At 41.8% G+C, this 9,574-nt stretch overlaps 1 protein-coding gene across 1 annotated transcript in view; it reads left to right on the top strand.

Annotated features, from left to right (window-relative positions):
* The first annotated feature begins 4,028 nt into the window (after window positions 1-4,028).
* STARD3NL (STARD3 N-terminal like) overlaps window positions 4,029-9,574 on the top strand; it is a 50,612-nt gene continuing 45,066 nt past the window's right edge. Inside the window, exon 1 of the mRNA XM_004391100.2 lies at window positions 4,029-4,133. The gene's annotated coding sequence lies outside the window, so the exon portion shown is untranslated. The remainder of the gene's footprint in view (window positions 4,134-9,574) is intronic.

Genomic DNA, 9,574 nt, shown 5'->3' with positions numbered 1-9,574 from the left:
CTTACTCCTTAAATGATGATAGTCCCCAGGATTCTCTCTTAGTTTCTTTTCCCTTCTCAAGCTGTATACTCTCCCTGGGTGATATCATTTATACCTGCACATATGATAACTACACAAAGGCATTCGACTGTATGGATCATAACAAATTATGGATCGTAACAAATTATGGATCATAACAAATTATGGATAACATTTAGGAGAATGGAAATTCCAGAACACTTAATTGTGCTCATGAGGAAGTTGTACATAGATAAAGAGGCAGTCGTTTGAACATAACAAGGGGATATTGAGTGGTTTAAAATTAGGAAAGGTGTGCATCAGGGTTTTATCCGTCACTATACTTATTCATTCTGTACACTGAGCAAATAATACTAGAAGCTGGACTATATGAAATAGAATGAGGCATCAGGATTGGAGGCAGATTCATTAACAACCTGCAGTATGCAGATGACAGAACCTAGCTAGCTGAAAGCAAAGAGGTTTTGAAGCACTTACTGATGAAGATCGAAGACTACAGCTTTCAGTATGGATTATACCTCAACGTAAAGAAAACAAAAATCCTCACAACTGAACAAATAAGCAACATCATTATAAACGGAGAAAAGATTGAAGTTGTTAAGGATTTGATTTTACTGGGATCCACAATCACTGCCCATGGAAGCAGCAGTCTAGAAATCAAACTATGTATTACGCAGGGCAAATATGCTGCAAAAGACCTCTTTAAAGTATTGAAAAGTAAAGATGTCACTTTGAGGACTAAGGTGCACCTGACCCAAGCCATTATATTTTCAATCACCTTATATGATGCGAAAGCTGGGTAATGAATAAGGAAGACCAAGGAATAAATGATGCCTTTGAATTACAGTGTTGGCAAAGAATACTGAATATACCATAGACTTCCAGAAGAATGTACAAGTCTGTCTTGGAAGCAGTACAGCCAGAATGCTCCTTGAAAGACTTCGTCTCACATACTTTGGACATGCTATCAGCAGGGACCAGTCCCTGGAGAAGGATATCACTCTGGGTAAGATAGAGGGTCTGCAAAAAAAGGAAGACCCTTGAAGAGATGGCATGACACAGTGGCTGCAACAATGGGCTCAAGCATAACGATGATTGTGAGGATGATGCAGGACCAGGCAGTGTTTTTTTCTGTTGTACATGGGGTCACTATGAGTGGAACCGACTTGATGGTGCGGTGGTTAAAAGATCAGCTGCTAACCAAAAGGTTGGCAGTTCAAATCCACCAGCTGCTCCTTGGAAACCCTACGGGGCAGTTCTACTCTGTCCTATAGGGTCGCTATGAGTCGGAATCAACTTGACAGCAATGTTTTTTTTTTTTTAAACAGTAACAACAAACATGATGATATCTCTCTTGAATCTCCAGGTTTATAATCTAGAAGCCTACCAGAAGAACCACAGCTTTCTCAATACAAAATGTTCAAAACTGATCTTACAGCCTCAATTCCAACTCCTACCCCAATCTGGCTTGCTTTCTGAATTCCTGGTTTAAGTTAATGGCAAATTTCTCCAATTAATCACCCAAGTCAGATGGCTGAGATCCTTACCTCACTCCTTTATTTTCACAAATAAAGTCAATTGCCAAGTCTTGTCAATTCTACCACTTTAATAGTTTATGTATTTTTCACTTCCTTTCAATCCAACTCTAACGTGCATTACTGATTTCTACTATAGACATACCTATTTTAAGACTTCAGGCTTTCATCATATCTCATGTGGACTAACTAGTGGATGTACAGAATATGGATTAGATGAGAGCATTACATTTGCACAAACACTGTAAAATGATATGTACACTGCCTCATCATTCAAGATATATTTGCTAAGTACCTGATCTGGGCTAGAAATAGGTATAAGTAGTCTGAAGTGGAAAGTGGAAGGAGGAACAGCAGATGACTTAGGCATAAAGTGGTAGAACTTTCCCTGAAAATTTCAATTTTTATATTAACATAGTTTAGGTAGAACATTTCAGGTAACTTTCATATAATTTAGACAGTTATTTCATATTTACAGTAGGTGCAATGGTTAAGCACTTGCCTACCGCCTGAAACGTCGGCAGTTCAAACCCACCAGAGGCTTCATGGGAGAAAAGGCTGGCGATCTGCTCCTCCTTAAAATTACAGCCTAGGAAACCCTATGGGGGCAGTTCTACTCTGTCCTATGCAGTTGCTATGAGTCCAAATTGACCGGATGGCACACAGCGACAACAACAGGTCTCCCCACTACCCCAACACGTGGAAGTTTGCAGAGGGAGAAGCCGCATGCAAACATTTTGCATATGGTGCATAGAACTACATTTGCTAGGGCACACAAAAATCTTAACATGCTCAATCCACATTGGGCTATAACTGTGTAGCTGGTATCAGATCAAACTCCCACCATGAAGAGCTATAAAACTGGATTAAATTTAGACAGGAAACTGTTGTTTGATGGTATCTGAGAGTATCCGAAGCAGCCAGGAATATTGATTCTGAGGACTACCATGCAGTATTTTAAAAGAACGAGGTAGGTCTATATATACATATGGAAAGATCTCAAAGATATATTGAGTGGGAAAAAAAAGTAAATAACATCTAAAAATATGTAAATGCACAGGAAATAGGAGCCATCATCTAGGGACAGGGCTTGTGATTGGTGCCTGAAGGGGATTTTAGCCGAATCTGTAATATTAAAAAATTGTTGGATATTGTGTTGTTTGTGCAGTTTTAAAATGGTAATAACACTCAAGAAGTCAGCGACATTGGTTGCCCCCAGGAGGCTGTGACTGAGGAACTGGGATGGGGAGGAGGTTTTTCACTGCATACCACTGTATATCCTTAACATTTTGAATTACCTACTGGGAAAAAAAAACAAAAAAACAAAAAAAAAATCCTGCTTGCGTTGTGGTTAAGAGCTATGGCTGCTAACCAGACGGTCGGCAGTTCGAATCCACCAGGTGCTCCGTGACAACTCTATGGGGCAGTTGTACTCTGTCCTATAGGGTCTCTGAGTCGGTACTGGGTATTGGGGGAAAAAAGTTTAATTCAATTTTTAAACTAATTAGAATAAAACAGTAGTTAAAAAATGCCCGATCTCGTGAGAAAAGACACATAAATATAGCATGTGACTACTACTAAGATAGAGGGATGAATTAGTTATGCAATAGAGTATACAATAGAGGGCAGAGAAAGTGTCGCCTAAGTAGGTCTGGGGGAGTTAAGGAGAATTCAAAGTGGAGGTGACGCTGAAGCAGAGTCCTGGCAGAGAAACGGAGTGTCCTATTTATTCATTCCTGGAGAGCTCCTCAGTGCGAGGTGCCGCAAAACCAAAAACCCCACTGCCGATTGAGTCAATTCCGACTCACAGCGACCCTACAGGACAGAGTAGAACTGCTCCATAGGGTTTTCAAGGCTGTAATCTTTAGGGAAGCTGACTGCCACATCTTTCTACCGAGGAGCGCTGGTGGGTTCGAACCGCCCAACTTTTGGTTAGCAGCCGAGAGCTTTAACTACTGCACCACCCAGGGGTCCTGAAATACATTTCCTTAATCATTTTCCACGGGCTGGCGCCTAAATACCCAACAGACTGTACGAAGGTGGAAGAAGTAGAATCACCAACCAAGAGGAAGGGAAACGCTTATTAAATTAAAAAATAATTCTTCTTAATAGTTATTACTATTAATAAGCGGAACGCTTATTATGGGTGCGAGATGCCGGGAAGCAAAAGTAGCTCCAGGCTCTGTAGGCTAGAATCCCAGATTTCAATCTTCTCCTCTGGGCAGGGCGTACGGCCCTCACCCGCCTTCCCGTGTCGCTTACTGGCCGGTGGATGACTGACAGAGCCTCCCACCAGTCAGATGGCTCCGCTTCTGTGGCACTCAGCCCCAGCCAGGTCTTTGGTGCCTCGGGAAAGATGTGGCCTCAGTGCGCGGCGTAAGCGTGCTGACGTCACGGGCCGGGTCCTAGAGGAGGTCCCTGGCGGCTGGCCGTGGGCGGTGGACTGCGCGTCGCCTGCCGGGCTTGGTCTCCAGTCCCGCCCCGCCCCGCCCCTCCCCCCGCGAGGGCCTCGCGGGCGCGACCACGGATCCGCTGTCCCTGGGCCAACCTGGGGCAGCCGGCCCGCAACCACCCGACGAGGTAGGCTGGGCTTCTTATCACCCTGTTGGACAGGTTGGAAAACTGAGTCCCCCGGGGTCAGATGACTTGGAGTCAGATGACTTGTCTAGGGCTCGCAAGAGACCAGCGAACGCAAGCCGAATCCCGGTTCTATTTGCTGAGCCCTGTGCGACCCTCCAGGGCCCGATGAGGAGGGGCGAGGCAGGCTGTGTTTATAATGGATACAAAAGTGAACTTGCAGAATGCTGAGCCTGATTTCCTCCAGGGCATGGACCAGGATTCAGGGGGTGGATTCAGGTAGTGAGTTCCGTACTCCTTCACCCTGCGGACCCTGAAGAGCCACCGGTGGGGTCTCCAGAGTGTCCAAGAATGGTGACTGGGGGTGTTGCGTGGGTTATCCAGGCACAGTCGGTTACAGGCCTCTTATTCATCAAGGAAAGCCGTGGTCAGAATAAAAATTAAAAATAAAAGCACAACTCATGAGTTTTCTGGCAAAATGGTTTTAGTTCACAGTTTTGCCCGCTTATGGGTATCTGTCCACTTTTTGCAATCTCAGTAGCATGCCTACTTTCGGTTTAGGATTAGAAAGAGATTTTTTCTTTTCGTTCAAATATGATTTAACATTGTAAAACTTTTCTTAACCATCCTTTTAATGCAGCAGTTGTTCACCATGGGTGGGGTACCTTTTCCCCAAATCATTTGTCTTTTGTTTCACAGATGGGATCACTGAACTCATCCTTGGCTGGGTAATAGTTTGAATAAATTTAGCAAGACAACAAAGTAACAACAGGCCTAACACTGAAATATACTGGAATTAGTCTTTTTTTTTTTTAAATATCAGAATTCTTTGTTGGGAAGGGTTCTGAAAGATAATTCCCATTCATGTACCACCTACTCATACACCCTCTCTTTCTAGAAGCAGAATCTCGAAAAACGAAGCATCTTTATTTATAGGTTCTAATAATAAGATGATGGATAAGTATAGCTTATAAAGTAAAAATGTGTACTGTACACCATGGAGAATATGCAGGCATATATAGTATTTTGTGTTGTTATGAAGCATTCATTCCCTTTAAAATCTTGCTGTCGCAAACCTTGACCTTTTAAGACTGTATTACTGCATAAAACTCCTTAAAGCAATGAAGTAACCTCTTCAGAGGACTTTCCCTTACTTATATTCACAGAAGAATGGTGATTATTACCATTTGCTTTTATTCATTGGCCAGTTAATATGATAGGTGTCTTGTCTATGCCAGGCTTTGTTTTAGGTGTTAGGCATTGAATGAGGCACAATTTAGAAAACGTCCCTGCCCTCAGAGATCTTACATTCTGTAAACAGATAAGACAATTTTAAATAATGATAAGTGCTAGAAAAAATATTACAGGATAAGGAGCTAGAGTGTGACTAGGGTGTACGGAAGATTAGATAGAATGGTCTGCTAAAGCTTTGCTGGGGAGGCTAAGACCTGGATGTTTAGAATGAGTCAGCCATGGGAAGACCTGCTGGAAGTTTCCAGGCAGAGGTAACAGTGCAAAGGAACTAAAGGAAGAAGGAGCTTGCCAGTTCCAGGGACAGAGGGGAAGTCAGTGTGTCTGGAGCAGAGTGAACCCAGAGAAGAGTGAGGTGGGGGCGAATGGTAGGAGATGACACCTGCAAGGTGGGCAGGAGCTAGATCATCTGTATTGCTTGTAAGAATTGCAGACAGGCAAAGGAAGTATGATTTGTTTATTACAAAGTGATGATTGTTTTCTTTTAGTAACACTCATAGACTCTACCAGCTCTCTGCTTGCTTTGGTTATGAAATCATTGCAATAATTTGTATTTTTTACCCCTACCAGGGGTCCTCTGTATTAACGGGAAAAAAATGTTTTATTCCTCAAGCACTGTGTCCCACATGGTTTCTTTCATTTTCATTGTCAGTATGTGCAAGACTCAAAGCCTCTGCCTTGCTTCAACTCCCTGCTTTTACCCTCCCTACTCCCAACCCTGAATCCTTTCCAATATTACCTTTATGTGCCTTCCCTTTGGAAAAGACTGTCAGTCAGTCCCTGCTCTTCTTCAAGCTCAGTTCCAGGAAATGGCATTGTCAAGTGAATTATCGTTCCATTAGACTTTGTTACTGACCAGGGACTTAGTGCCTGCCTTTATTTAGTGACCACAATGTGCCAGGTATATTACAGACATTCAAATCTTTACAACCACGTGCAAAGGTAAATATTATCCCTTCTTGGTAGATAAAGAAACTTACATTGAAGGCCACACGGCTATTACTGACAGAGCCTGGATTTAAATACTCATTAGCCTGACTCCAAAGCCTGATTCATTCTCTCTACCTCACTACTTTCCCTGGTGTGTAACAGCAGCTACAAATCTCTATTATTTAAAAATATATTTTATGATGTGGTACTTTAGAGACCACGTGGTTCAACCCTCTCATTTTAGAAGTGGAGCTGTGGAGGCACAAAGAAGTTAAGTGATTCTCAAAACATAACACAGATAGTGGCCAAACTGGCCCTAAATTTCTTGCCCTGCGGATTCTCAGCCTAGGGTTTTTTCTGCTATATTTCAGTCTTCCTTCATGAAAGTCTCGTGACAAAGGTTCCTGTAAATATAAAAATATAATCTTTCAGCAGCATGAATGTACTGTCCATAAACTCATAAAAGATAATTTTTAAAAAATGAGAAGGTGTTGTTGAGCTAAAAGAATCCTTTGCTTTATTTTTCTCCTTCCCTTTTCTGAGCAGCGAGCAGGTGTGAACTGTCTGGATGGATCTTTGGTTTCTGTTAGTAGAAAGAAAGCTGTGGTTTCTAAATGAAATTTTATGCTTTGTGTTTTGAGTTCAGAAACGTTTGAGAAGGAGTTTAAAATTTTGTTAGTATTTTCCCAGCCTTAACCTTATGTTTAGAAGTCTGGGGATATTGTCTTAAGTTTGCTGGCTTATAGTTTCTGTCAGCAAGTGGAATTTCTTCCTAAAATTGAGGAAATCCTTGGATCAGCTCAGAGATGTAACTTTCCTTTCTTAGCAATGTATCGTTGTTTAAAAATAATAAGTAAAAATAAGCTTGTAAATTACATGGTTGAAAAATGGGTTAGTATGTTCCTAAAATTAGCAACAATAACAACAACAAAAAATTATTTATTTATAAGGTTTGCTTAGTTTAGTAATTGTGATTGGGATATGATAGATTACTAATTTAATTTACTATCGACATGACTTTCTGACCCTGTAGCATAAGCTAAGCTAACCTAACCTAACCTAACCTAACGTAACAGGAGCCTTGGCTGCTAACAGAAAGGTTCGTGGTTTGAACCCACCAGCCGCTCTGAGGGAGAAAGATGTGGCAGTCTGCTTCCATAAAGATTACAGCCTTGGAAACCGATGGGGCAGTTCTCCTCTGTCCTATAGGATCGCTGTGAGTCAGAATTGACTCACTGGCAGTGGGTTTGGTATAACATAATGGCACACACACACACATAATGGAAGGAGACTTGATGGTGCTATGGTGAAGTGGTCAGCTGGGTAGGCAGTTCGAACCCACTGGCAGCTCCACTGGAGAAAGACCTGGCAATCTGCTCCTGTAAAGATTTCAGCCTAGGAAACCCTATGGGGCAGTTCTACTGTGTTATACAGGGTCACTATGAGTCGGAATCGACTCGATTGCATGCAACAACAATAACATAATAGAGATTGTCTTCTTCATTAGTCAGAATAATATAGGAATTATTCTTTCTTAAATGTTGAAATATATTTAAACTTAAGCAAGTGAGTTCCTTTGCTCTTTAAGCAGTCTTCTAGATGTTTTACTGAATATCTCTGTTCTTAAACGTTGTTTGTGCAACTGACGTCCACATTCAGAAGATCCGGCCTGTTACGATTTGACCCAAAATTATAGTTCTGTCTTCCCACCAAGAGCACAATGCCCTAAACTGGTCTCCTGACCTTTATCCTTGAGCTTTTCAGCTTCAGTGGCTTTGCTTGTACTTTGTCTATAGCCTGGAATGCCTTCTAGATGGACTACTCCACCCCGTAAAGTTCTACCTATGTTTCTAAGTCCATCTCAAATGCTGCTTTCTCAATGAAACATTTCCTATGTCTTTTTCAAGGAAACCTTCTCTTCTCACGGCACTTTTGGGAGACTTTCTTGGTGACTCAGTTTCCTGGTCTTGTCATCTTTGATAATGCATTATTATACACCAAACTAAAAACCAAACCAGTTGCAGTCAAGTTGATTCCAACTCAGGTGGCCTCATGTGTTCCATAGTAGAACTGCGTTCTATAGGGTTTTCAATGATTGTGATCTTTCAGAAGTAGATCTCCAGGTCTTTTTTCTGAGGCACCTCTGGGTGGGTTCAAACTGCCAGCCTTTCAGTTAGTAGCCAAGCACTTAACTGTTGGCACCACCCAGATATTCCTTCTTATACACCTGTTGCCATCTAGTCGATTCCAGCTTACGTGGGTGTTTAAATATATGTTATCTTCAGTTTAAAAGAACTAACAATTAGTGTTATACATGCAAAGTTTTCACAGACTGTAGAGCCTTCTGTTTTTATTTACAGTCTTACTATTTCATCTCTGAGAGAAGCACTGTTACGCTTTTCTTGGCTTTGTTTCAACAGAACCTCTTTCCTGTTTCAGCTAAGGGTCTAGGTTCTCTAGATACCATGTAATCCCTCGAGAGGAGCTCACTTCTTTGGGCTTTAAATGTTGAAGGAACGTTTTTGCAAATACAGTCAATGTTCTCTGTGTTCATGGTATCAGAGAACAGTAACACTGATTCTACCTTTTAACATTATAGATGAGAAAACTGAGGCCCAGAGAGAGACTGTGAATTGACCAGGGCACCTTTCTTATTTGTAGTGTTGGGCCAGTCCTCTTGGTCAGTCCCCATGTTCACAGCAGTGTGGGCTTGTTGCAGGCCATCATTGGTTCTTGTGTCCAGTGTCAGAGCTCCTGGCAGCCTCTTACAAGTGTATTAGCACAACTGAGGCCTTCTGGATTGTTTCGTTTGCTTTGCCTGTGGGTTGGCCTGGATCTGGAAGATACCTCTTGTTGTGACTAAAGATCAAACCAGGACCTCTCACCAAGGATCCCTGTCTCTGAACTACTTAAGCCTGGAGGATTTTCCAGGGCTGGCATGGGGTAGCACCGAGGTTTGGTAGGCTCTTTAATTTAAAACTATTCTCTTTCACTTGCACTCTAGTCACAATCTTTCAAAAAAATACCTTGGGATTGGTGGGCATACTCAGTATATTAAACACAGAGCTTGGAGGGTGGCCTAGTACCTTCTGTGTTGCAGTAATCACGGATTCCCATGTCTCATATTTTCCAGGACAGTATAATTTTCAGATATTGGGTATTATTGCTCACCAGTGTATGTTCATGTTTGATTTTTGTTTCAGGAAAATGTATTCTCATAATTACTTTTTTTTCATTGACCACTTGCTATCTGATTAACCATA

The sequence above is a fragment of the Trichechus manatus genome, unplaced genomic scaffold, assembly GCF_000243295.1.
Source record: "Trichechus manatus latirostris isolate Lorelei unplaced genomic scaffold, TriManLat1.0 scaffold00475, whole genome shotgun sequence".
Lineage (NCBI taxonomy): Eukaryota > Metazoa > Chordata > Mammalia > Sirenia > Trichechidae > Trichechus > Trichechus manatus.
Note: the sequence above shows the minus strand (reverse complement) of the source record. Positions and strands in the feature narration are given on the sequence as shown.